A 27,951-nucleotide genomic window follows, 5' to 3' on the forward strand; every position below is an offset into this window, starting at 1 on the left:
AAGGAGACAGTTGAATAAATAAGTCCGGAAGTAAGGAGAAAGATCTGGCAATAGATATAATTTTGGATTTTATAGTTGTGTTTTGATGGCAGTTGTTATCACCAAAATAATTCATCAATGAGCTCCCTGACGGCTCCCCAACTTTTCTTTTTAAAGAAACAAGGTCTGCTGGGTGCGGTGGCTCACACCTGTAATCCCAGCATTTTGGGAGGCTGAGGCGGGTGGATCACCTCAAGTAGGGGGTTCGAGACCAGCCTAACCAACATGGAGAAATCCCATCTCTACTAAAAATACTCAATTAGCTGGGCATGGTGGCGTGTGCCTGTAATCCCAGCTACTTGGGAGGCTGAGGCAGGAGAATCACTTGAACCCAGGAGGCAGAGGTTGCAGTGAGCTGAGATTGCCCCATTGCACTCCAGCCTGGACAACAAGAGTGAAACTCCATCTCAAAAAAAAAAAAAAAAAAAAAAAAAAAGGCCGGGCGTGGTGGCTCACGCCTGTAATCCCAGCACTTTGGGAGGCCGAGGTGGGCGGATCACAAGGTCAGGAGATCGAGACCATGGTGAAACCCCGTCTCTACTAAAAATAGAAAAAATTAGCCGGGCGCAGGGGCGGGCGCCTGTAGTCCCAGCTACTCGGGAGGCTGAGGCAGGAGAATGGCGTGAACCCGGGAGGCGGAGCTTGCAGTGAGCCGAGATTGCGCCACTGCACTCCAGCCTGGGCGACAGAGCGAGACTCCGTCTCAAAAAAAAAAAAAAAAAAAAAGAAAGAAAGAAAGAAAGAAACAGGGTCTTGTTATGTTGTCTGGAATGGACTGGAACTCCTGGGCTCAAGTTATCCTCCTGCCTCAGTCTCCTAAGTAGCTACGGCTACAGGCACCTGCCACCATGCCGAGCTTTGAGCCACCCCCAACCATCAGGTTGCAAAATATTTGAATGTTACATACAGAGGTGCAAGGGAGATCTGTATATAAATAGCACAATATAAATTGCTTGAATCTTTCTTTTTAGAGTTTTGTTTGGATGTGGCTTCAGAGCAGGGATTAGTCAATTCTTTTTTACTTTTTTTTTTTTTTTTTTTTTTTTGAGGTGAATTCTCACTCTGTCGCCCAGGCTGGAGTTCAGTGTCATGATCTTGGCTCACTGCAGCCTCTGCCTCCCAGGTTCAAGCAATTCTCTTACCTCAGCCTTCTGAGTAGCTGGGACTACAGGTGCCTACCACAACACCTGGCTGATTTTTTTTTTTTTTTTTTTTTGGTAGAGACAGGCTTTCACCATGTTGGCCAGGCTGGTTTTGAACTCCTGACCCAAGTGATCCACCTGCCTCAGCCTTCCAAAGTGCTGGGATTACAGGCATGAGCCATCGCGCCTGGCTCTTTTTTTACGTTTTTAAATTGCAGTTTTTATACCTATTCAAAAGTAGAGAAAATAGTACAATGAACACTAAAATACCCATTCCTCAATTTCTGTGATCATTAAGATTGTCCCACATTTTGTTCTTCTATTCCTTTGCCTCCCTTTGCAGGGATATTGTAAAGCAAATCAGTCATCACGTCATTTTATCTGTTCAGTATGCATCCCCAAACAGCATTAATGTTTTCTTACACAGCTAGTGTCTCATCACATGTGACAAAATTACAGTGATTTTTTGTTGTCAGCTCATCTGTAGCCCTTAGTTGACTTTCCTCACTCTTTTTTCTTTTCTTTTTCTTTCTTTCTTTTTTTTTTTTTTTTTAAACAGAATCTTGCTGTGTCGCCCTAGGCTGCAGTGCAATGGCGCGATCTCAGCTCACAGCAGCCTCTGCCCCCCAGGCTCCAGCGATTCTCCTGCCTCAGCCTCCTGGGTAGCTGAGCTTACAGGCGCACGCCACCATGCCCGGCTAATTTTTGTATTTTTAGTAGAGACAGGGTTTCGCCATGTTGGCCAGGCTGGTCTCGAACTCCTGACCTCAGGTGATCTGCCCACCTCATCCTCCCAAACTTCTGCGATTACAGGCATGAGCCACCGTAACTGGCCAAGTTTCCGTACTCTTACCTGAACAGTATCATTTCCTCATTATCTGAAAAATTTTGCTTTAAATCTGGGTCCAAACAATCTTCGTGTGCTAACTTTGGTTGTTATGCCTCTTTTAATCTAAACTGGCCTCTGCTTACTATTTTTATTTCCCATTCCATGAATTCTTCATGGAAAGTTATTTCTTTTAAAATAGCGTGCTCATGAGATTGAAGGGGTAAAGAACATTGATCTCATGGTTGCAGTGTGGATGAAAATTTAGCCTGAAATGTGCCTGTTTGCAGCAGCCAGTGGAGGAGGGTTATTAATTTCACAAGCAGATAGTAGCAAAAGGCTGCTTCCAAATAGTATTTGCAGGCCAGCTGCGGTGGCTCACACCTGTAATCCCAGTACTTTGGGAGGTCGAGGTGGGCAGATCACTTGAGGTCAGGAGTTTGAGACCAGCCTGGCCAACATAGTAAAAATCTGTCTCTACTGAAAAGTACAAAAATTAGCCAGGTTTGGTGGCGGGCACCTGTAATATTAGCTGATCAGGAGGCTGAGGCAGGAGAATCACTTAAACCCAGGAGGCGGAGCTTGCAATGAACCAAGATCATGTCACTGCACTCCAGCCTGGGTGACAGAGCAAGACTCTGTCTCAAAAAAAAAAAAAAAAAAAAAGCAAAAAAAAAAAAAAATAGTATTTAGGTTGTGTTCTTTATTGTCTATAATGATTTTCTTTCTCTCTCTTCTTCCTAAGAATATTGAAAAACAAAGTTTAAACTTTTAAGATCTTAGAGTTATTAAGATTGTCTTAGGGCCAGGACACTTAAATCTGCCAAAATCTGGTTGTTAATGATGGGTCATTTATTTTTATCATTATTATTATTTTTAATTTTTAAAATTTTTATTTCTCAGCCTTGGGATTCTGATATGTAAAAATGCAAGTATCTTCAAAGATAGAAAACATATACACATATCGTTAAGATGGCAGAACTCAGAATATGCAATCATGGAGCAGTGCCTTCTACCAGCCCCCCAGCTAACTGCAGCTGCAAGCATGATTCTCATGCTGTCTTGTACTTAGTGTTCAGCTAGTGAGTGACTCAGCTTCCTCAATCATGGGGAAGGGCCATCAGCAAGTAGCACTCAGGCATAGGGGCTTGAGAAAAGATCCTACACACTCGAGGCCATGTTAGACATTTCATGAAAGAATTAGGTGGGTTACCCCCGGCTTTCTCCCCCAGAGTTTATTGAGACTGATAATAAAGTAAATGCATTGTAAGCCACATATACAAGTTGTGGAGTCAAGGAAACAGAGTGACTTGTGTGTGTGTCCTATTTTATAGGCTTTAATTAAATTATTGGTGGCCTTGGATTGGGGGCAGAATTTTGTTATTATTTTTTATTATACTTTAAGTTCTGGGGTACATGTGCAGAACATGCAGGTTTGTTACATAAGTATACACATGCCATGGTGGTTTGCTGCACCCATCAACCCATCATCTACATTAGGTATTTCTCCTAATGCTATCCCTCCCCTAACCCCCCACCCCCTGACAGGCCCTGGTGTGTGATGCTCCCCTCCCTGTGTCCATGTGTTCTCATTGTTCAACTCCCACTTATGAGTGAGAACATGCAGTTTTTGGTTTTCTGTTCTTGTGTTAGTTTGCTGAGAATGATGGTTTCCAGCTTCATCCATGTTCCTGCAAAGGACATGAATTCATCCTTTTTTATGTCTGCATAGTATTCCATGGTATATATGTGCCATATTTTCTTTATCCAGTCTATCATTCATGAGCATTTAGGTTGGTTCCAAGTTTTTGCTATTGTGAATAGTGCTGCAATAAACATACGTGTGCATTTGTCTTTATAGTATAATGATTTATAATCCTTTGGGTATATACCCAGTAATGGAATTGCTGGGTCAAATGTTATTTCTGGTTCTAGATCCTTGAGGAATCATTACACTGTCTTCCACAATGGTTGAACTAATTTACACTCCCACCAACAGTGTAAAAGCGTTCCTATTTCTCCACATCCTCTCCAGCATCTGTTGTTTCCTGACTTTTTATTGTTTGCCATTTTAACCGGCGTGAGATGGTATCTCATTGTGGTTTTGATTTGCATTTCTCTAATGACTAGTGATGATGAACATTTTTCATGTTTGTTAGCTGCATAAATATTATATTTTAGATTATTCCTGCTTTCTCTTGTGGACATTCAGTGCATTAGTAATTTAGTGCTACAAATTTCCCTCTAAACACTGCTTTAAATGTGTCCCAGATATTCTGATACTTTTTGTCTTTGTTCTCATTGGTTTCAGAGGACATCTTTATTTCTGCCTTAATTTCGTTATGTACTCAGGAGCAGGTTATTCAGTTTCCAGGTAGTTGTGCGGTTTTGAGTGAGTTTCTTAATTTTTTTTTTTTTTTTTTTTTTTTTTTTTTTTTTTGAGACGGAGTCTCGCTCTGTCGTCCAGGCTGGAGTGCAGTGGCCAGATCTCAGCTCACTGCAAGCTCCGCCTCCCGGGTCTACGCCATTCTCCTGCCTCAGCCTCCCCAGTAGCTGGGACTACAGGCACCCGCCACCTCCCCCGGCTAGTTTTTTGTATTTTTTTAGTAGAGACGGGGTTTCACCGTGTTAGCCAGGCTAGTCTCGATCTCCTGACCTCGTGATCCGCCCGTCTCGGCCTCCCAAAGTGCTGGAATTACAGGCTTGAGCCACCGCGCCCGGCCGAGTTTCTTAATTTTGACTTCTAATTGCACTGTACAGTGAGAGCCTGTTTGTTATTATCTCCATTCTTTTGCATTTGCTGAGGAGTGTTTTACTTCTAATTATGTGGTCAATTTTAGAATAAGTGTGATGTGGTGCCGAGAAGAATGTATATTCTGTGGATTTGAGTGAAGAGTTCTGTAGATGTCTATTAAGTCTGCTTGGTCCAGAACTGAGTTCAAGTCCTTAATATCCTTGTTAATTTTCTGTCTCATTGATCTGTCTAATAATGAGTCATTTATGCTTGCCTTTGCTTTAAGCCTGCTTCAATAGTTAGTAAATATGTTTCCAGAGTTTTTCCAATTTAAAAAAATTGACCTGCACCTTGCTTTGGATTGTACTAAAATCTGATTTCAACATAAGCGTAGTCTCCTGAATTGCTTTGGTTTTGTTCAGTTGAAGCCTTGGGGAGCACTGAAGCCAAGGCCCTACTGTACCAAAAATTTGAAGCCCATGCAAATGATCTGTATGTAGAAGGACTACCAGAAAACATTCCTTTCAGAAGCCCTCGTGGTATGGAATCCCGAGGCTGGAAAACATCATTCAAGTGGGCAATCAAATTAAATTTCTTATTAAAAAGTAAGATGATAATCCGCAGAAACAAATTCAGTGTCTTCCCTAAGGAGAGATTAATTTGATGAAGAAGGGCTTTTTGTTCCCCTCCCATCATGACTTCCTTATATTTACAATTAACATTTAGATTCACTTACTGTACAAACATTTATTTAGCATAAGTATCAGATGTGCAAAATTAGGTCTAGCAAGAACCCTGTCCTTGGGAGGCTTAATATTATGAAGAATGCAATGAAGAGTTATTGAGCATTTTTGGGGAAGAAGGCAAGGATGGCACACCCAGATCAGTCACTTGTGCATCCAGAAGGGAGGGAACATGTTCCAAATATGAGAAAAGGCAGAGGGGTGTCAAAAATGCCCTCATATTCACATACCTCACCCATTCTCTGTGGAGTGAGGAGTGCCATGTGGGCATGATGGGATTGCACAGACTTGGGTGGCCAAGTGGAGGGAGGCCTTGGATCCTACAAAAGCAGTGGCAGTCATTAAATGGTCTCATAGCAATTCCCTCTTAAAATAATTTGGATCTGCCCTTTAGAAAGGTTAAGCTGGCTTGATTTGGAAGGGTAATACATGGGTAGTTTGAGTGTGGGGGGTTGGAACAGAAGGCCTGTCTCTACTCATGAAAGGAATGTTGAAGTGGGTTGAGTCTTGCTTACTGATTAAGGTTGTGCATTTGTGTATATTCGTTGGGACTGAGTTATATATGGAGAGGAAAGGTTTAAGATGATACAGCAAGCTGTTTCTGGCTATGCTGTGGGACAGTTCATCTAAGATTCAGAAGCAGAATTGAGCTGGTTTAGTGGAAAAGTGACTTTGGCATATTTATCTTACAAATAAACAATGACTTTGGAGACATCCAGGTGGTCTCACCTGAATGTCTGAAAATTGCTATTTTTAAAATTCAAGTCACCAAAATGATTGTTTTCACTATAAAATGAAGGCAGAATGGACTATGTTTAAAAATTGGCCAGGCACAGTGGCTTAATGCTTGTAATCCCAGCACTTTGGGAGGCTGAGGCAGGTGGATCACCTGAGGTCAGGAGTTCGAGACCAGCCTTGCCAACATTGCAAAACCCCGTATCTACTAAAAATACAAAAATTAGCCAGGTGTGGTGGCACGCACTTGTGGTTGCAGCTACTCGGGAGGCTGAGGCAGGAGAATTGCTTGAACCTGGGAGGCAGAAGTTGCAGTAAGTTGAGATCGCACCACTGTACTCCAGCCTGGACAAGAGAACAAGACTCTGTCTCCAATAATAATAATAATAATTAAAAGTGCACAGCTGTGTGAGAAAGGCCTGTAAATTTCTTCTAAATGCTTTATTATAATATCAATATCAACTATGTATTTACAGTCCAAAACTTCTTACTCACAATACAAATGTAGTTATTCAGCCAAGAACAAATACAACAGGTAAAATAGTTGTGAAATCCTTTTTAAAAGCACAGATTAATCTTTAAGCTTTAAAAAATTAACCTTTTAAAATGATGGAACTGCTCCTTCTTTCACCTCCCCCAAAAATATTTTGCAGAAACTCAATACAGGCACTCCTTGATTTGCGAATATGAACATATGCAGTGTAGGGAAAACTGAAGCTTTTTTTTCTTTTTTCTTTTTATTATACTTTAAGTTCTAGGGTACATGTACACAGCGTGCAGGTTTGTTACATATGTATAAATGTATACATGTGCCATGTTGGTGTGCTGCACCCATTAACTCATCATTTACATTAGATATATCTCCTAATGCTATCCCTCCTCCCTCCCCCCACCCCATGACAGGCCCTGGTGTGTGATGTTTCCCTTCCTATGTCCAAATGTTCTCATTGTTCAATTCCCACCTATGAGTGAGAACATGTGGTGTTTGGTTTTTTGTCCTTGCGATAGTTTGCTGAGAATGATGGTTTTCAGCTTCATCCATGTCCCTACAAAGGACATGAACTCATCCCTTTTTATGGCTGCATAGTATTCCATGGTGTATATGTGCCACATTTTCTTAATCCAGTCTATCATTGATGGACATTTAGGTTGGTTCCAAGTCTTTGCTATTGTGAATAGTGCCACAATAAACATACGTGTGCATGTGTCTTTATAGCAGCATGATTTATAATCCTTCGAGTATATACCTAGTAATGGGATGGCTGGGTCACTATTTCTAGTTCTAGATCCTTGAGGAATCACCACACTGTCTTCCACAATGGTTTGACTAGTTTACAATCCCACCAACAGTGTAAAAGTGTTCCTGTATCTCTACCTCCTCTCCAGCACCTGTAGTTTCCTGACTTTTTAATCATTGTCATTCTAACTGGTGAGAGATGGTATCTCATTGTGTTTTGATTTGCATTTCTCTGATGGCCAGTGATGATGAGCATTTTTTCCTGTGTCCGTTGGCTGCATAAATGTCTTCTTCTGAGAAGTGTCTGTTCATATCCTTTGCCCACTTTTTGATGGGGTTGTTTCTTTCTTGTAAATTTGTTTGAGTTCTTTGTAGATTCTGTAGGTGGCCTGTTCACTCCGATGGTAGTTTCTTTTGCTGTGCAGAAGCTCTTTAGTTTAATTAGATCCCATCTGTCAATTTTGGCTTTTGTTGCCATTGCTTTTCGTGTTTTAGACATGAAGTCCTTGCCCGTGCCTATGTCCTGAATGGTATTGCCTAGGTTGTCTTCTAGGGTTTTTATGGTTTTAGGTCTAACATTTAAGTCTTTAATCCATCTTGAATTGATTTTTGTATAAGGTGTGAGGAAGGGATCCAGTTTCAGCTTTCTACATATGGCTAGCCAGTTTTCCCAGCACCATTTATTAAATAGGGAATCCTTTCCCCATTTATTGTTTTTATCAGGTTTGTCAAAGATCAGATGGTTGTAGAAGTGTAGTATTATTTCTGAGGGCTCCGTTCTGTTCCATTGGTCTATATCTCTGTTTTGGTACCAGTACCATGCTGTTTTGGTTACTGTAGCCTTGTAGTATAGTTTGAAGTCAGGTAGCGTGATGCCTCCAGTTTTGTTCTTTTGGCTTAGGATTGTCTTGGTAATGCAGGCTCTTTTTTGGTTTCATGTGAACTTTAAAGTAGTTTTTTCCAATAGTGTGAAGAAAGTCATTGGTAGCTTGATGGGGATGGCATTGAATCTATAAATTACCTTGGGCAGTATGGCCATTTTCATGATATTGATTCTTCTTATCCATGAGCATGGAATGTTCTTCCATTTGTTTGTGTCCTCTTTTATTTCATTGAGCAGTGGTTTGTAGTTCTCCTTGAAGAGATCCTTCACATCCCTTGTAAGTTGGGTTCCTAGATATTTTATTCTCTTTGAAGCAGTTGTGAATGGGAGTTCACTCATGATTTGGCTCTCTGTTTGTCTGTTATTGGTGTATAAGAATGCTTGTAATTTTTGCACTTTGATTTTGTATCCTGAGACTTTGCTGAAGTTGCTTATCAGCTTAAGGAGATTTTGGGCTGAGATAATGGGGTTTTCTAAATATACAGTCATGTCATCTGCAAACAGGGACAATTTGACTTCTTTTCCTAATTGACTACCCTTTATTTCTTTCTCCTGCCTGATTGCCCTGGCCAGAACTTCCAACACCGTGTTGAATAGGATGATGTGAGGGGGCATCCCTGTCTTGTGCCAGTTTTCAAAGGGAAAGCTTCCAGTTTTTGCCCATTCAGTATGATATTGGCTATGGGTTTGTCATAAATAGCTCTTATTATTTTGAGATTCGTCCCATCAATACTAATTTATTGAGAGTTTTTAGCATGAAGGGCTGTTGAATTTTGTCAAAGGCCATTTTTGCATCTATTGAGATAATCATGTGGATTTTGTTTTTGTCTTTGGTTCTGTTTATATGCTGGATTACGTTTATTGATTTGCGTATGTTGAACCAGCCTTGCATCCCAGAGATGAAGCCCACTTGATCATGGTGGATAAGCTTTTTGATGTGCTGCTGGATTTGGTTTGCCAGTATTTTATTGAGGATTTTTGCATCGATGTTCATGAGGGATATTGGTCTGAAACTCTCTTTTTTTGTCGTGTCTCTGCCAGGCTTTGCTATCAGGATGATGCTGGCCTCATAAAATGAGTTAGGGAGGATTCCCTCTTTTTCTATTGATTGGAATAGTTTCAGAAGGAATGGTACCAGCTCCTCCTTGTACCTCTGGTAGAATTCCGCTATGAATCTGTCTGGTCCTGGACTTTTTTTGGTTGGTAGGCTATTAATTATTGCCTCAATTTCAGAGCCTGTTATTGGTCTATTCAGGGATTCAACTTCTTCCTGGTTTAGTCTTGGGAGAGTGTATATATCTAGGAATTTATCCATTTCTTCTAGATTTTCCAGTTTATTTGCGTAGAGGTGTTTGTAGTATTCTCTGATGATAGTTTGTATTTCTGTGGGATCGGTGGTGATATCCCCTTTATCATTTTTTATTGCGTGTATTCGATTCTTCTCTCTTTTCTTTATTAGTCTTCCTAGCAGTCTATCAGTGTTGTTGATCTTTTCAAAAAAGCCAGTTCCTGGATTCATTGATTTTTTTGAAGGACTTTTTGTGTGTCTATCTCCTTCAGTTCTGCTCTGATCTTAGTTATTCCTTGCCTTCTGCCAGCTTTTGAATGTGTTCGCTCTTGCTTCTGTAGTTCTTTTAATTGTGATGTTAGGGTGTCAATTTTAGATCTTTCCTGCTTTCTCTTGTGGGCATTTAGTGCTATAAATTTCCCTCTACACACTGCTTTAAATGTGTCCCAGAGATTCTGGTATGTTGTATCTTTGTTCTCATTGGTTTCAAAGAACATCTTTATTTCTGCCTTCATTTCATTATGTACCCAGTAGTCATTCAGGAGCAGGTTGTTCAGTTTCCATGTAGTTGAGTGGTTTTGAGGGAGTTTCTTAATCCTGAGTCCTAGTTTGATTGCAGTGTGGTCTAAGAGACAGTTTGTTATAATTTCTGTTCTTGTACATTTGCTGAGGAGTGCTTTACTTCCAACTATGTGGTCAATTTTGGAATAAGTGCAATGTGGTGCTGAGAAGAATGTATATTCTGTTGATTTGGAGTGGAGAGTTCTGTAGATGCCTATTAGGTCCACTTGGTGCACAGCTGAGTTTAATTCCTGGATATCCTTGTTAACTTTCTATCTCATTGATCTGTCTAATGTTGACGGTGGGGTGTTAAAGTCTCCCATTATTGTTGTGTGGGAGTCTAAGTCTCTTTGTAGGTCTCTAAGGACTTGCTTTATGAATCTGGGTGCTCCTGTGTTGGGCGCATATATATTTAGGATAATTAGTTCTTCTTGTTGAATTATCATTATGTAATGGTCTTCTTTGTCTCTTTTGATCTTTGTTGTTTTAAAGTCTGTTTTATCAGGGACTAGGAGTGCAACCCCTGCCTTTTTTTGTTTTCCATTTGCTTGGTAGATCTTCCTCCATCCCTTTATTTTGAGCCTATGTGTGTCTCTGCACGTGAGATGAATCTCCTGAATACAGCACATTGATGGGTCTTGACTCTTTATCCAATTTGCCAGTCTGTGTCTTTTAATTGGAGCATTTAGCCCATTTACATTTAAGGTTAATATTGTTATGTGTGAATTTGATCCTGTCATTATGATGTTAGATGGTTATTTTGCTTGTTAGTTGATGCAGTTTCTTCCTAGCATTGATGGTCTTTACAATTTGGCATGTTTTTGCAGTGGCTGGTACTGGTTGTTCCTTTCCATGTTTAGTGCTTCCTTCAGGAGCTCTTGTAGGGCAAGCCTCGTGGTGACAAAATCTCTCAGCATTTGCTTGTCTATAAAGGATTTTATTTCTCCTTCACTCATGAAGCTTAGTTTGGCTGGATATGAAATTCCGGGTTGAAAATTCTTTTCTTTAAGAATGTTGAATATTGGCCCCCACTCTCTTTTGGCTTGGCTTGTAGAGTTTATGCCAAGAGATCTGCTGTTATTCTGATGGGCTTCCCTTTGTGGGTAACCCGACCTTTCTCTCTGGCTGCCCTTCAGATTTTTTCCTTTATTTCAACTTTGGTGAATCTGACAATTATGTGCCTTGGAGTTGCTCTTCTCGAGGATTATCTTTGTGGTGGTCTCTGTATTTCCTGAATTTGAATGTTGGCCTGCCTTACTAGGTTGGGGAAGTTCTCCTGGATAATATCCTGCAGAGTGTTTTCCAACTTGGTTCCATTCTCCCCGTCACTTTCGGGTACACTATCAGACGTAGATTTGGTCTTTTCACGTAGTCCCATATTTCTTTGAGGCTTTGTTCGTTTCTTTTTACTCTTTTTTCTCTCAACTTCTCTTCTCGCTTCATTTCATTCATTTGATCTTCAATCACTGATACCCTTTCTTCCAGTTGATTGAATTGGCTACTGAAGCTTGTGCATTCGTCACGTAGTTCTCGTGCCATGGTTTTCAGCTCCATCAGGTCATTTAAGGACTTCTCTACACTGCTTATTCTAGTTAGCCATTCGTCTAATCTTTTCTCGAGGTTTTTAGCTTCTTTGTGATGGATTCGAACTTCCTTCTTTAGCTCAGAGAAGTTTGATTGTCTGAAGCCTTCTCTCAACTAGTCAAAGTCATTCTCTATCCAGCTTTGTTCCATTGCTGGCGAGGAGCTACATTCCTTTGGAGGGAGAGAGGTGCTCTGATTTTTAGAATTTTCAGCTTTTCTGCTGTGTTTTTTCCCCATCTTTGTCGTTTTATCTACCTTTGGTCTTTGATGATGGTGATGTACAGATGGGATTTTGGTGTGGATGTCCTTTCTGTTTGTTAGTTTTCCTTGTAACAGTCAGGACCCTCAGCTGCAGGTCTGTTGGAGTTTGCTGGAGGTCCATTCCAGACCCTGTTTGCCTGGGTATCAGCAGCGGAGGCTGCAGAACAGCGAATATTGCTGAACAGCAAATGTTGCTGCCTGATCGTTCTTCTGGAAGCTTCGTCTCAGAGAGGTAGCCTGCTGTGTGAGGTGTCAGTCTGCCCCTGCTAGGGGGTGCCTCCCAGTTAGGCAACTCGGGGATCAGGGACCCACTTGAGGAGGCAGTCTGTCCATTCTCAGATCTCAAACTTCATGCTGGGAGAACCACTATGCTCTTCAAAGCTGTCAGACAGGGACATTTAACTCTGCAGAGGTTTCTGCTGCCTTTTGTTCGGCTATGCCTTGCCCCCAGAGGTGGAGTCTACAGAGGCAGGCAGGCCTCCTTGAGCCACAGTGGGCTCCACCCCATTTGAGCTTCCTGGCCACTTTGTTTACCTACTCAAGCCTCAGCAATGGCGGGTGCCCCTCCCCCAGCCTTGCTGCCACCTTGCAGTTTGATCTCGGACTGCTGTGCCAGCAATGAGCGAGGCTCTGTGGTGTGGGACTCTCCGAGCCAGGTGCGGGATATAATCTCCTGGTGTGCCGTTTGCTGAGACCATTGGAAAAGCACAGTATTAGGGTGGGAGTGACCCGATTTTCCAGGTGCCATCTGTCACAGCTTCCCTTGGCTAGGAAAGGGGATTCCCTGACCCCTTGTACTTTCCAGTTGAGGTGATGCCTTACCCTGTTTTGGCTCACGCTCAGTGGGCTGCACCCACTGTCCTGCACCCACTGTCCAACAAGCCCCAATGAGATGAACCTGGTACCTCATTTGGAAATGCAGAAATCACACGTCTTCTGTGTCACTCACACTGGGAGCTGTTTACTGGAGCTGTTCCTATTCGGCTATCTTGGAACCGCCCTGAAGCTTTTTTTCTTTCTTCCTTTTTTTGATACAGAGTCTCACTCTGTCACCCAGGCTGGAGTGCAGTGGTGCAATCTTGGCTCACTGCAGCCAGGCTCAAGCAGTTCTCCTTCCTCAGCCTCCGGAGTACCTGGGATTATAGGTGCATGCCACTGTGCTGTCTAATTTTTGTATTTTTAGAAGAGATGGGGTTTCACCATGTTGGCCAGGCTGGTCTTGAACTCCTGACCTTGTGATCAGCCTGCCTCAGCCTCCCAAAGTGCTGAGATTACAGGTGTGAACCACTGTGCCCTGCCCTCAGCATGCTTTTGATTTAGCCAAAGCATCAAAGCATTGGTTAAGAATTGAAGATTGGAAGTTAACACATTTTTTGCTAAGGGAAGTAATAGAGAAAGATAAATATTCCTGGAGCTAAATCTTCAGTTTGGATTAGTGTGAACATGATGAAACCTGTAGAAACCTTCATTTCTCAAGACAAAGCTCAAATTCAAGGTTGTGAGGAATGCAGTCACTGCTTTTGTTAGGGGCAGTTGTGACAGTGATTGCAGAAACTGAGACAGCAAAGCCTGTATTATATAAAGAATGTGCAAGCGCCATAGAAGACACTGCAAGGATTGGGTGCTGGAGCAGTGCTGGACCTGCCATCATCACCAGAGTGCAGCAGCTGTCACCAGAAGGAGAATCTCCACTCTCGCCATCACTAACAGCTCTTGACTTTGTCCCACTCATAAAAGATCTTGGAAGGAATTAAAGGTGCTTGGTAGTTTCTCATTCCAACATAACCTTACTTGGCCTGACCATGAAGCATGCATTAGTCTTTGGACAGGACAGGGCAATTCAAATCACAGACCACATAACAATAATTTTGTGGCCATCAGAACTGTCTCCTTAAACACACCATGGGTGCACTGTGTTCTCAGCTTGGGGAAAGGTAGATGTCACACATGAGAAGGTGGTGGAGCCAGGCATGTGATGGAGCCTCGAAGAGTGGGAGGTGGCAGCTGGCTCTGTGAGGAGGGTGTGAATCTCCTCCTGGGGAGGAGCAAATGCCAGAAAAGGAGGTGAGGATGGGCAGAAGAGGAGGCTGAGCAGCAAGTGAATAGACACGCTCGACCTCAGAGGAGGAGAGTCCCATGTCTTTATTGGTAATATTCAAATGTGGTTCATACCAGAGTTATTTTCTGTGGCTGAATGGTTCAACTACTCTGAAATCCATTGGGGGGCGGGGGGGCGGAAAAAAAAAAAAAAAAAAACTCATACTAAAAACCCTTGAGATGCTAAGTTTTAAAGTAAAGTAAATGTTACAAGATTTTCTGAAACCACCAACCTTTAGCAATATTTTCAGATCTCCTCCAACATTTTCCACTGCCTTTGTCAGCAATCATAGATGACCTTCACACTAAGGCGAATCTTCCACTCCCCTTACCCTTTTCCTTTTCTCTCTCTTTCTCTCCTTTCCTCATCCAGTAACTCCAGTTGGACTCCATTGTTTCCAAGTCGACTTTCGTCCTTATCCACAGCTCCTCCACACGAGCCCTGAACACCTGTTCATGTAAGTGACATCTTTTATGTCTTTATTTTTATATTTTATTTTATTTTGTTTTGTTTTATTTTAATTTTGAGATGGAGTCTCCCTCTGTTGCCCTGGCTGGAGTGCAGTGGCACAGTCTCGGCTTACTGGAACCTCCACCTCCCAGGTTCAAGCATTTCTCTGCCTCAGCCTCCAGAGTAGCTGGAGGATTATAGGCACCTGCCACCACACCTAGCTGATTTTTGTATTTTTAATAGAGGCGGGGTTTCACCATGTTGGCCAGGCTGGTCTTGATCTCCTGACCTCGTGATCCACCCGCCTCAGCCTCCCAAAGTGCTGGGATTACAGGCATGAGCCACTGTGCCTGGCCCGTGATTTACTATTTACTTGTGTAACACTTATCCCTGTATTTTAGATGGGAGTTGCTGAGGTTTGGTGACTACATCTGGCCTCTCAGGGAAATGGCCAAGTTGTTCAGATTCTTACCTGTATAATGTGAAGTTGCTTCGTTACTACTATGAAATGAGTTATAAAGGGAAATTTTTTATTTTTATTTATTTTTTTATTTTAAGTAGAGACGGAGTTTCACCGTATTAGCCGGGATGGTCTCGATCTCCTGACCTCATGATCTGCCCTCCTGGGCTTCCCAAAGTGCTAGGATTACAGGCATGAGCCACCGTGTCCGGCCATATTAAAGGGAATTTTTTATAAAAAGAAATAGATTTAGGCTGAGTGCGGTGGTTCATACCTGTAATCCTAGCACTTTGGGAGGCCAAGATGGGTATGGGTGGATTGCCTGAGTTCAGGAGTTTGAGACCACCCTTGGCAACATGGTGAAAACCCATCTCTACTATACAAAAAAAAAAAAAAAAAAAAAAAAAGCCGGGCATGGTGGTGTGTTCCTGTAGTCCCAGCTACTGGGGAGGCTGAGGCATGAGAATTGCTTGAGCCTGGGAGGCAGAGGTTGCAGTGAGCTGACATCACACCATTGCCAGCCGGGGCAACAGAGCGAGACTCTGTTAGTAAAATATATCTAGTACCAGATGTTTTTGGTCTCCTAATGACCTATCAAACTGCAGGTTTTTTGGCTTTGTAATATATTCATTCCACATTTATTCAAGAGTTGAAGACTTTTTATATTTTCATTATGTGCCAAGTACTGGGTGGGACACTAGGTGTCAGAGATGAACAAATCCCTGATCCCAGGATTTCACAGTGGATGTTGAAATTTAATGCCATTTAGCTTCATTCGATTCTGCAGTAGTCCCCAAGATTTTCCAAGATCATCCTGTCCTCCAGTGTCCTGTTGATTCAACTTCAGAATATATCCCAGAGTCTGTCCCTCATCATTCCTCACTGCTGCCACCCTGGGCCATCTGCCATCATCTCTCACCTGGATTATCTCAGTAATCTCCTAACTGGTTTCCTTGTTTCCATGCTTGCCTCCTTCAGTCTATTCTGTTTGTTTGTTTGTTTGTTTGTTTGTTTGTTTTTTGAGACGGAGTCTTACTCTCTCGCCAAGGCTGGAATGCAATGCTGTGATCTCTGCTTACTGTAACCTCCATCTCCCAGGTTCAGTGATTCTTCTACCTCAGCCTCCCTAGTAGCTGGGATTACAGGCGCGAACCGCTATGCCTGGCTAATTTTTTTGTATTTTTAGTAGAGACAGGGTTTCGCCGTGTTGGCCAGGCTGGTCTTGAACTCCTGGCCTCGAGTGATCTGCCTACTTTGGCCTCCCAAAGCATTGGGATTACAGGTGTGAGCCACACCTGTACTCTCAATACAACAGCTAGAACAGTCCTTTTACAGTGGAATTCAGATCTTGTTTACCCCTCTGTTCAAACTCTGTGTGGCTTTCTGTTTTCTACATGATCTGCCCCCCTACTACCTGTCTCTCTGTGCTTCCTGCTACTCTTCTGCTCTTACTTCTCTGTATAAACACTGAGCTTATGGTGTTTCCTTTAACATGCCAGGCATGCTTGACCCTGTCCTATCTCTGGGCCTTGCTGTTCCCTCTGCCTGGAACATTCTTCCTCTGGTGTCTGCATGGCTCATTGTCTCACTGCTTTGGATTGAGGCTCAAAAATCACCTTATCAAAAGCGGCTCCAGGGTGCTCTGCGTGAAATATATCCTCAACTCATTTCCTATTTGATGTCTGATTCCCCCACTCTTCTTCACTAAAACGTAAGCTCCATAAGGGAAGGGATTTTGTCTGTTTTGTTCTGTTGTATCCCTAAATACCTAGAAAGTGCTCAGTAAATATTTGTTGGTTGAATGACTAAATCAACCTATTACTGAATCAGTCAATGTCCTCTGTAGGAGGGACTTCTCATACCAGTGGTGCCTATCTGTATGTTAGCTGGTGTAGGGAGGGATGTGGTCAGAATGGCTCTGTCTGTGTGGAATAGTTTTGCTTAGCATAATCCCAGCAGGCTCCTATTGGGGTTAAGACACAGTTTTAGCCTTATTAGTATCACTCTTTAATCATAAAGTCAGAAGGTGTTAAAATTGGAAGAGATCTGGGAAACTATTTGGTCTGCTTTTCTCATTATTGATGTGAGAATAACAGAGCCTAGAGAAAGTAAGTTAATTACTCACAATCATAAAGCTGTACAGGTCAATCTGAAATTAGGCTTCTGACGTCAGACTCTGTAGTCTTTTCTACATGTGTTCTCCCCTGCCTGAGACAGTTCATGGGCTTTCAGGTTTGACAATTTTCTCTACAGTCTCTAAACAGGAGCTTTTATCTGGACATTCTAGGTTAGCCTAGATGGACGATGACCCTGTGATGTGTGGGGAATCCCAAAGGTTGACCACTGTGAATATGAACTACCCTAGATGTGTCAGGAACACTGCAGGCACACTCACTCCTCCATTTGCTGGAGCCATGTAGGGTAGAAAGGAAACCCAAATCAAGACCATTTGCTGCTTCAGTTCCTTTATTGCATGTGGCAGTCCAATGTGTCTCCATTTAAACTCAGATTGTTTGATGAATGGTCAGACCAGCTGCAGGCCCTTTGGGCCAGAAGTTTTGATCTCGCCAACTGTTCATATTCTTTTCTTTTTCTTTCTTTTTTTTTTTTTTTTTTTTTTTTTTTTTTTTGATGGAGTTTTACACTTGTTGCCCAGGCTGGAGTGCAATGGTGTGATCTCGGCTCACCACAACCTCTGCCTCCTGGATTCAAGCGATTCTCCTTCCTCAGCCTCCCGAGTTGCTGGGATTACAGGTGTGTACCACCACACCTGGCTAATTTTTGTATTTTTTAAGTAGAGATGGGGTTTCACCATGTTGGCCAGGCTTGTCTTGAACTCCTGACCTCAGGTGATCTACCCACCTCAGCTTCCCAAAGTGCTGGGATTATAGGCATGAGCCACTGTGCCCGGCCGATAACAGATATTTTCTGAGCCCCTGCCAGGTGCCAGGCACAGATCTAGGTGCTGGGAACTTAGGGGAGAATGAGTAAGACAGTCTCTGTTCTCAGGGAGCTTCCATTCTAGTGGTGGTGTGGTGGTGGGAAAGAAGACTATATATATGCAACAAGTGATATGTTTTCAGATGGTGATAAGTAATTTGAAGAAAATAAATGGAGCTGTGGGAGTTAGAATATTTGAGCATTGGGATGGGAACTGACCTATTGGGGTGGGCAGTGAAGACCTCTCTGAGGAGGTGACATTTGAGCTGAGGCAGCTCAAAGAAGATCTGGGCAAGAGTGGTCCTGATGGGTAGGACATCGAGTGCAGGGACCTGAGATGTGAACGGACTTGGCATGGTGTTTAAGCACCACAAAGATGGTCAGGGTGGCTGGAGCATAGTGGAGCCTGAAGGAGCCAGTAATACTCAGATGAGGATGGAACACCTTCTAGGCTATGGAAAGGAATCTGGATAATTCCAATGGAGTAAGAAGCACTGTGATTAAATCAGGGGTCGGCAAACTCTACGGCCCATGGGTCAAATCTGGCCCAGTGCCTTCTTTTGTGAATAAACCATATTGGAATACAGTGTCACCCATGGGTTTACATATTGTCCATGGCTGTTTTTAATGTTACAAGAGCAGAGTTGAGTAGTTTCAACAGAGGACATATGACCCAGAAACCTAAAATATTTACTGTCTGGTTTTTATAGAAAAAGTTTACTGACCCCTGAACAAAATGATCTATGTTTTGAAGAGGAGAAACTCTGGGTACTATTGGCATGGTGTACGCAGGTGTACTCTTGTCTCTTACCATTCCCAGACTGGGTACTACTCTGAGAATGAATGGTAAGAGACAAGAGTATACCTAATAGTTCAGATAAGAAATAACTTGCTGTTGGCTGGGCGCGGTGGCTCATACCTGTAATCCTAGCCTTTCGGGAGGCCGAGGTGGGTGGATCACGAGGTCAGGAGTTGGAGACCAGCCTGGCCAACATGATGAAATCTCGTCTTTACTAAAAATAGAAAAAATAGCTGGGCGTGGTGGTGCACACCTGTATTCCCAGCTCCTTGGGAGACTGAGGCAGGATAATTGCTTGAATCCAAGAGGTGGAAGTTACAGTGAGCTGAGATCGTGCCACTGTACTCCAGCCTAGGCGACAGAACAAGACTCTGTCTTGGGAAAAAAAAAGAAAAAAGAAATAACTAGATGTTGAGCCACCAGAAAACAAAGATCACACTGTTTTTATTCTATTTAAAAACTATGCTTCGTACTCATTAAATATTGTTGAATGAGTGATGAGATGCTGAATAGGAGGTGCCAGTGAATATGAAGGGAAAGTGAGGTTTTGAGAGATATTTAGAAGGTAAATATGATCCACCTACCTCGGCCTCCCAAAATGCTGGGATTACAGGCCTGAGCCACTGTACCTGGCCAAAGGCAGGTTTTTTTGTTTTTGTTTTTGTTTTTGTTTTTAGACGGAATTCCGCTTTTGTTGCCCAGGCGGGAGTGCAATGATGCGATCTCGTCTCACCGCAACCTCCGCATCCTGGGTTCAAGTGATTCTCCTGCCTCGGCCTCCCGAATAGCTGGGATTACAGTCATGTGCCATCACACCTGGCTAATTTTTTTGTATTTTTAGTAGAAACGGAGTTTCGCCATGTTAATCAGAATAGTCTCCATCTCCTGACCTCAGGTGATCCGCCTGCCTTGGGCTCCCAAAGTGCTGGGATTACAGGTGTGAGCCACCACACCTGGCCAAAGGCAGCTTTTTAAAGGGTTGCACAGCACTGCATATGCTACTTAAAATGAGATAATTATTCTTCATTCTTAGAATGCCAGTTGGTTTTATTGGTTGATAAATTCCCAGTTACTTGTACTCACAAGCACAACATTGATGATGAGTCTGACATCCCTCGTAACTTAAGAATCATAGGCCGGGCACGGTGGCTCAAGCCTGTAATCCCAGCACTTTGGGAGGCCGAGACGGGCGGATCACAAGGTCAGGAGATCGAGACCATCCTGGCTAACACGGTGAAACCCCGTCTCTACTAAAAAAAAATACAAAAACCTAGCCGGGCGAGGTGGCAGGCGTCTGTAGTCCCAGCTACTCGGGAGGCTGAGGTAGGAGAATGGCGTGAACCCGGGAGGCGGAGCTTGCACTGAGCTGAGATCTGGCCACTGCACTCCAGTCTGGGCGACAAAGCAAGACTCTGTCTCAACAAAAAAAAAAAAAAAAAAGAATCATTAGTATGACTGCCCTATGGAGGCATACTGCTCTATCTCGGGTTTATTTCAATAATAAAACCTTTGGAAGGTTTAATAATGAAACCTACTTAAGGCCCTTTGCTCAAGAAGTCTGAATCACTGATCACTGCAATTACTTCCATGGCAGCTGTAGAGCAATTTAACAGGATAAGAGCGAATAAGATAAATTACACTCAGATTCTTAATGGATTGATATGCAAAAGTATGTAAAGGAAGATGGGGGTGGGAGAGGGGTGCCTTTCGAATTTCTGCACACAGTAATAAAATAGGGAACTGGGCCATTGTAGCCATTACTGGTGGGGATTAGTCATCTAGTAACAAGCTCTGGGGCTCAGTGGTGGGTAGAACATCCTGTTTATTATAGACAAATAGGGCTAATTCTCTTGTTTGTGTGCCTCTGTGGAAAGGATGGGAATTCTAGGTGATTTGCTAATTGTCTGATTTAGAATACTCCCCTTTCTACTAAAGAATTAGTATCTTTGGTGCGAAAATAGGGAGGCAGACCAGTTTTACAAATAGCTACTGACCAGGAGAATAAGTTTCTGCCAGGTGAGTGGTTAAAAAAAGGCAGACTAGAAAAATAACTAGGATGTTAAGTGTTTATTTACAAGGCTAACATAAGTACTCCCATGTGTTGGAGATGGAGGAGGGGATGGATCAGTTAAGAATTGAGTACTATGCTTGCTTTGAGTGTCCCTCAATTTGTGTTTAGGGAAGAAGAGTGAGGATGTGGTTATATGGGTAGGGGGTGGGCCCAGGGAAGGGGCCCAAGGAAGGAAATTCAGGAGACTTGACTGCAGTTCTATCCTTATGGACATTCCTTGGCACCTGATTACATTATGCATGCTTGACAGTCTGCTGGGTATTGATTTTTCTTTTCTTTTCTTTTTTTTTTTTTGAGATGGAGTTTCGCTCTTGTTGCTTAGGCTGGAGTGCAGTGGTGCGATCTTGGCTCACCACAACCTCTGCCTTCTGGGTTCAAGTGATTCTCCTGCCTTAGCCTCCTAAGTAGCTGGGATTAGAGGCATGCGCCACCACACCCAGCTAATTTTGTATTTTTACTAGAGACAGGGTTTCTCCATGTTGGTCAGACTGGTCTCGAACTCTCGACCTCAGGTGATCCATCTGCCTCAGTCTCCCAAAGTGCTGGGATTACAGGTGTGGGCCACCTCACCTGGCCAATCACAATTTTAAAAAACCACCATAGCCTCGTTAATGATGTTCAGTAGCTCATTACCACAAATAATTGTGCACACTTGCTACATCAGAGGCTCTAAACTGCCCAATTTTTTTTTTTTTTTAGATGGAGTTTTGCTCTATCGCCCAGGCTGGAGTACAGTGGTACAATCTCTGCTCACTGCAACCTCTGCCTCCTGGGTTCAAGAGATTCTCATGCCTCAACCTCCCAAGCAGCTGGGATTACAGGTATCCACCACCCCACTAATTTTTGTATTTTTTAGTAGGTTTTACATTGTCATCCAGGCTGGTCTCAAACTCCTGACCTCAAGTGATCTGCCCGCCTCAGCCTCCCAAGGTGCTGGGATTATAGGTGTGAGCCACCATGCCCAGCCTGAACTGCCAATTTTAAAGGGATAATTGGGAAAACAATTGTTTAAAAAGGAAATGAAGGAGTTGCCATTACTGTGCTTAGCAGTGTGAAGACCCTAGAAAACCTGTGTGAAGGCCGGGCGCGGTGGCTCAAGCCTGTAATCCCAGCACTTTGGGAGGCCGAGATGGGCGGATCACGAGGTCAGGAGATCGAGACCATCCTGGCTAACACGGTGAAACCCTGTCTCTACTAAAAAATATAAAAAAAAAAAACTAGCCGGGCGAGGTGGCGGGCGAGGCTGAGGCAGGAGAATGGCATAAACCCGGGAGGCGCAGCTTGCAGTGAGCTGAGATCCGGCCACTGTACTCCAGCCTGGGCGACAGAGCGAGACTCTGTCTCAAAAAAAAAAAAAAAAAAAGAAAAGAAAACCTGTGTGAATTCCTGGGAGTTCACCGTCTACAGCCTGGTCAAGAGCCTTAGAAAACCAGGAGCCTTAGGAGACCAGGTTCTGAAAGCTTCCCAGGGCTGTATAAACTTCTACATTAAGTTCCATGATGCCCGATGAGTAGTCCCACATTTCCACAGTAGACACACTATTGCTGCTTCCTTCCTTATCATGAAAAGAGCAGAAGATGCAGATAATACATGAAGCAGGAAGACAAAGGGGAGACACTGAACTTGTCACCTACCTTTGGGTGCCCCTCATGCTTTGTGTTTCCCATTGAGCCTCACTAATCAGTGACACAGGGAATGGTCCCTTTGCTCTCTACTTTCCCTGTGGCTGCCTGGAGGTAGGGGAGGCAGATCGTGCCACTTGCCGACATTATGTTGCTGTGGATGAGTTGGAGGGACAGGAACAGGAAATGTTCCTGGCGGTGTTTGTGTCACTGGGGCTCACAGGGGTACTTTTTAATCTTCTCACTGGCCTCTGTGATTCTGTGACCCTGGTTATTACACGTTCAGAAAGTGTCAGCTTATTTGAAAGGGATACTCTTATTTTCTATTTAAACATTGCCAAAAACCGTCACACTTTTTTTTTAATTGAAATATTTTTGTATTTTTTATTTTTTGGAGATAAGAGTCTCGCCCTTTCATATGAACATGAAGGGACCCATAGTCCTTCCCCTACTGTCGGTCTTTAACTTAACATATCAATGAAGGGTTGTGTCTGAATGAATTATAGAAGTTTAGGACCTAAAAAAGGAAGGTCCCAGCAACTGGACTTTGGTTTATTTCTGCTACTACACTTGCTATTGAAATCAAGCAGACAACTTCATTTCTCTTGGATTCAGCTTTCTCATGTGTCAGAATGGGAGAGGAAGGGAGGCGCTGGGATAAGTGTCATTCCACTGTCTGTACTTCTAATCTGGCTAACACACGTGTGAAAAATTCTTAGATTTGTTGACAGCGGTTTCCTGGAGTGCTGTCTTGAACGATTCTGAACAGACTCAGCAAGAAAGTGTGTTTCAGTTGGTTGGGTGTGTCTGTCATGGAGAAGGAAGTAAGGAGTGGGGAGCACGCACAGCATTCCCGGGGCATTCCTGTCCATTGTCTCAATACCTGGTGCTGACGTTTCCTGTCCCTTATCAGGAATACTGACTATTCTGCGTCTGATCACTTGAACTTAGTGAGTACTACTTAGTTGCATTATAGACACCACCTGTCTTTGAACAGCTACCCTGCCTCTTGAGAATGCAAAGGCTGCCAGGGGCCACAGCTGTATGGTATGGACTTTGGTCATTTCTGCTTAGAACACAGAGGTCACTTTGACTAATAACATAACTCTCGTTTTGATTGAAAGTACTAAAATGGGCTGGGAATGATGGCTCATGCCTGTAATCCCAGCACTTTGGAAGGCTGAGGTGGGTGGATCACTTGAGGTCAGGAGATCGAGACCATCCTGGCTAACATGGTGAAACCCCATCTCTACTAAAAATACTGGGTGTGGTGACCTGTGACTGTAGTCCCAGCTACTTGGGAGGCTGAGGCAGGAGAATCGCTTGAACCGGGGAGATGGAGATTGCAGTGAGCTGAGATTGCACCACTGCACTCTAGCCTGGGCAAGACAGCAAGATTCCATCTCAAAGAAAAAAAAAAAGAAAAAAAAAGAAAGTGTTAAAATGTTCCTCCTAAAAGTACTTTTAGGCTTGTTCTTCAGATTTGCCCAATATCCTAAGCAAAATGCCTTCAATATGAAGTGAATATTGCTCGATTGTAGGGAACTTGTTCATAATGTATTTGAGAATGCAGATACAAATAAAAGAATGTCTGTGTCAAATTTTATCTTCTACAAATTATTTTCTCTTGCACTTTCAGTTGAAGCTCTTGGACTCACTGAGGCAGTAAAAGTACCATATCCTGTGTTTGAATCAAACCCCGAGTTCCTGTATGTAGAAGCCTTGCCAGACAGGATTTCCTTTCAAAGCCCTCTTGGTTTGGAATTCCATGACTTGAAAGGATCGTCCATGGAGGTAATAAAATCAAGTTTGTTGTTAAAAAAGTAAGTTCCAGGCCGGGTATGGTGGCTCACGCCTGTAATCCCAGCACTTTGGGAGGCCAAGCCAGGCGAATCACCTGAGGTCAGGAGTTTGAGACCAGCCTGGCCAACATCTCTACTAAAAATGCAAAAAATAAGCCAGGCATGGTGGCTGGTGCCTGTAATCGCAGCTACTTGGGAGGCTGAAGCAGGAGAATCGCTTGAAGCTGGGAGGCAGAGGCTGCGGTGAGCTGAGATCACAGCACTGTACTCCAGACTCTTAAGTCTGGAGTGAGACTCTGCCTCAACAACAACAATAATAAAAAAGTAGGTTCTATTTGCCACTGTAGTCATTTCTGGAATTAAAATAATCAACTGACATTTCTACTAAAATGTTTTTCTAGCTAGAGGTGACAGGCGTGGCTGTAAGTCCTTGATGGAAAAGCCTGGCTCTGAGCTGCAGTGCTGGCACTGTCCATTGCCCCTGCAGTCCCCCATCCTGTACTCAGCTGTCTTCATCAGTGCAAGATTAGTGACCACTGCCTTCATGGTGTTCAGAGGCACTGCGGTGGTCCACAGTATGCCTAAGTACTTGAATGAAGTTTAATTTGCTGGGTTTTATCTGCTCTGTTATTCCTGGGTCAATCTTGTGAGCAACTAAATACTGATGATTGAGTTTCTTTTCTTTTCTTTTTTGTTTTTTTTGAGACAGAGTTTCATTCTTGTTGCCCAGGCTGGTGTGCAATGGCGTGATCTCAACTCACTGCAAACTTTGCCTCCTGGGTTCAAGCGATTATCTTGCCTTAGCCTCCCAAGTAGCTGGGATTACAGGCATGCACCACCATGCCTGGTTAATTTTTGTGTTTTAGTAGAGACGGGTAATTTTTCTGTTTTTAGTAGAGACAAGGTTTCACCAAGTTGGTCAGGCTGGTCTCGAACTCCTGACCTCGGATGACCCACCCGCCTCGGCCTCCCAAAGTGCTGGGATTACAGCTGTGAGACACCACACCTGGCCTGATGTGATGATTGAGTTTCTTATTATATCTACATTTCTGTAGAATTTTAGTGGCTGAAGAAGTACACTAGTGTTAATTTTCTTTTTCATGAAAGAAGTAATTTATTCTTCATATAATTACTTGCCAGTCATGGGAAGGAAAAGTCAGGGTTTTTGTCCACAATGATAGGAATTATTGTTACATTACAGGATGACTCTGCGAACGCCTTTAGGGAAAAACACTGGTCATATCATGACTGTTTTACTAGCTGTGAGGCCACCATTGTACTGGCTACCATGACATTTCTTGGTTTTCTTTCTAGACCTGAACTAGTTATTTCCTACTTGCCTCCTGGAATGGCTAATAAACACTAAAGGTAAGAGATTACCTGTATTGCGTATTATATTTCACTGCATTAAGACATTCTTTCTCAGCATTCCTTAAATCACACGGAATCATTGACCACTCTCTTTGGGGGACTTGCAGTTAGTTTCTTGGCTTTTTAAGGTATTTTATTTAATGGACTTCTTTTTCTTTCTTTTTTTAAAAAAAAATTTATTGGAAGTGTCACATTTGCAATCCCACTTCATTCATGTTTCCATGGCTTTGTTGAGCTCCCTGTGGAGGATTACACTACAAGTTTAATTCTGTAGTTTCCTTTGAAAAGAGCCAAACTGAATAAATTTTAATACTCTGCTCTTATAAAGCATCTCCTTCTGTATTTTTTCCTACAATATACTAAAGTAATTCTGTGCTTATTTTACAGCTTCGCAGTTTCTGAAAAGACCATGAAGCCCTGAGAGTAATGAAAAGCTTCCTGACATTGAGGTCACTGTGGAAGGTAAGGGTCAGTCCTTGGCATGTTTCTGTTGATTCTCCAGTTTAATAGTTATGTCAGTTCACTAGCTACATGTTTATACAGATGAAGGTAACCAAACTAGTTTTACATGTGAACAGCTGCCTGTGATAAAGCTAAACTTCTGAATGTTTTTAACTGAGATTTTGAAAATCATTAACAGAAAATAACTAACATGGATCACATCGTAAACTGGACTCAAAAAAATTCCTAAAATGCTTTTCCTTTATTGCAACAAATAAGGGTGCAGAGGGTCACGTGGAATGTTTCTTCATCTTTTGTCCTCTTTGTTTTTAAACAGCAGTGCTTGGAATGAAAGTATTTCCTGCAACACCCTCCAATGTACTTCCTTCTGTCTGTGCCCACGGGGTCTGCAGGGTTCTCATATTTTCATGTTCACAGTATTAAAATACTTCATACAATACCAAAGACAGTTCCCAACCAACCATCAAATATGGGTATTTCTTCCATCTCCTCATAAATTTAAAAGGAAGTAACTGCATTAGGATCTTTTTTTTTTTTTTTTTTTTTTTGAGACAGAGCTTCACTCTGTCACCCAGGCTGGAGTGCAGTAGTGCGATCTCGGCTTACTGCAACCTCCGCCTCCCAGGTTCAAGCAATTCTCCTGCCTCAGCCTCCCGAGTGGATGGGACTACAGGTGCACGCCACCATGCCCAGCTAATTTTTTGTATTTTGGTAGAGATAGGTTTCACCATGTTGCCCAAGCTGGTCTCAAACTCCTGAGCTCAGGCAATCTGCCCACCTCAGCCTCCCAAAGTGCTAGGATTACAGGCTTGAGTCACCGAGCCTGGCCTAGGATCATTCTTTATGTCCTAAGTGTTGAATTTTTAAGTAAGAGTTGCAGTACTGGTGTTTAGTGGTGCAGTAATTTCCATTTAATCATCTAGCATACTCAGAGAGAGGATACCAGATGACTGAGAGTATACCTCACACAGAGTATACCAGATGACTAAATGGGGACTACAGCGAGTATTTAAACTCTTCATTCATTGATCCTGTTAAAGGAAAGCTTACTTAATAACATAAAGTCTTGGTTGTGAATTAGATGTTTCTCCTATGAAAGCTTATAGGCATCTTTGAGCAACTTAGTAATAGACTATTTCTGTTCAGAAATGCAAAGAACTAAAAATATATTCAAACCTTTACTTTCCTCCTTTTGGAAAAGATCAGAGTATCAGAGATCTCTCCTCTACACGAGGTGTCATCCTTTCCTGAAGGAGCTCCTTGTAAAGTGCATGAGGTGTTTTTATTTATTTATTTATTTGAGAGAGAGTTTCACTCTTGTCCAGAGTGGAGTGCAGTGGCACTATCTTGGCTCACAGCAACCTCTGCCTCCTGGGTTCAAGCGATTCTTTTGCCTCAGCCTCCCAAGTAGCTAGGATTACAGGTGCCTGCCACCACACCCAGCTAATTTTGTATTTTTGGTAGAGACAGGATTTCTCCATGTTGGTCAGGCTGGTCTCGAATTCCTGACCTCAGGTGATCCGCCTGCCTTGGCCTCCCAAAGTGCTGGGATTACAGGCATAAGCCACCGTGCCTGGCCGAGGTGTTCCTTTTGGTAAAAAGACACACTCCGTGACCACACAGACCTGAGCCTCAATTTATGAAGATTTGAATAAGGTGAACAATTACACTATGTAAAAGGGGGGTTAATTCCAAGGTGACAGGAACTTTATGAAGAAAATTACATTTAAGTTAGGCCTTGATGGAAGAGGAGAATGTCATCAGGCAGAGACAAAGCTACTCCTGTTAGAAGGAATAGCATGAACAAAGGTGCAGATTAAAAGGTCCAGGAAATGATGATAAT

General features: G+C 42.9%; 1 long non-coding RNA gene across 5 annotated transcripts in view; it reads left to right on the plus strand.

Annotated features, from left to right (window-relative positions):
* LOC126950316 (uncharacterized) overlaps positions 1-27,951 on the plus strand; it is a 76,885-nt gene that overhangs the window by 12,350 nt on the left and 36,584 nt on the right. For all 5 annotated transcript variants that reach the window (XR_007724155.1, XR_007724158.1, XR_007724156.1 and 2 more), the window contains 4 exons: positions 14,504-14,588; positions 24,113-24,267; positions 25,590-25,643; positions 26,034-26,108. This is a non-coding gene — a long non-coding RNA (uncharacterized LOC126950316). The remainder of the gene's footprint in view (positions 1-14,503; positions 14,589-24,112; positions 24,268-25,589; positions 25,644-26,033; positions 26,109-27,951) is intronic.

The sequence above is a fragment of the Macaca thibetana genome, chromosome 3 (genome assembly GCF_024542745.1).
Source record: "Macaca thibetana thibetana isolate TM-01 chromosome 3, ASM2454274v1, whole genome shotgun sequence".
Taxonomy (NCBI): Eukaryota; Metazoa; Chordata; class Mammalia; order Primates; family Cercopithecidae; genus Macaca; species Macaca thibetana.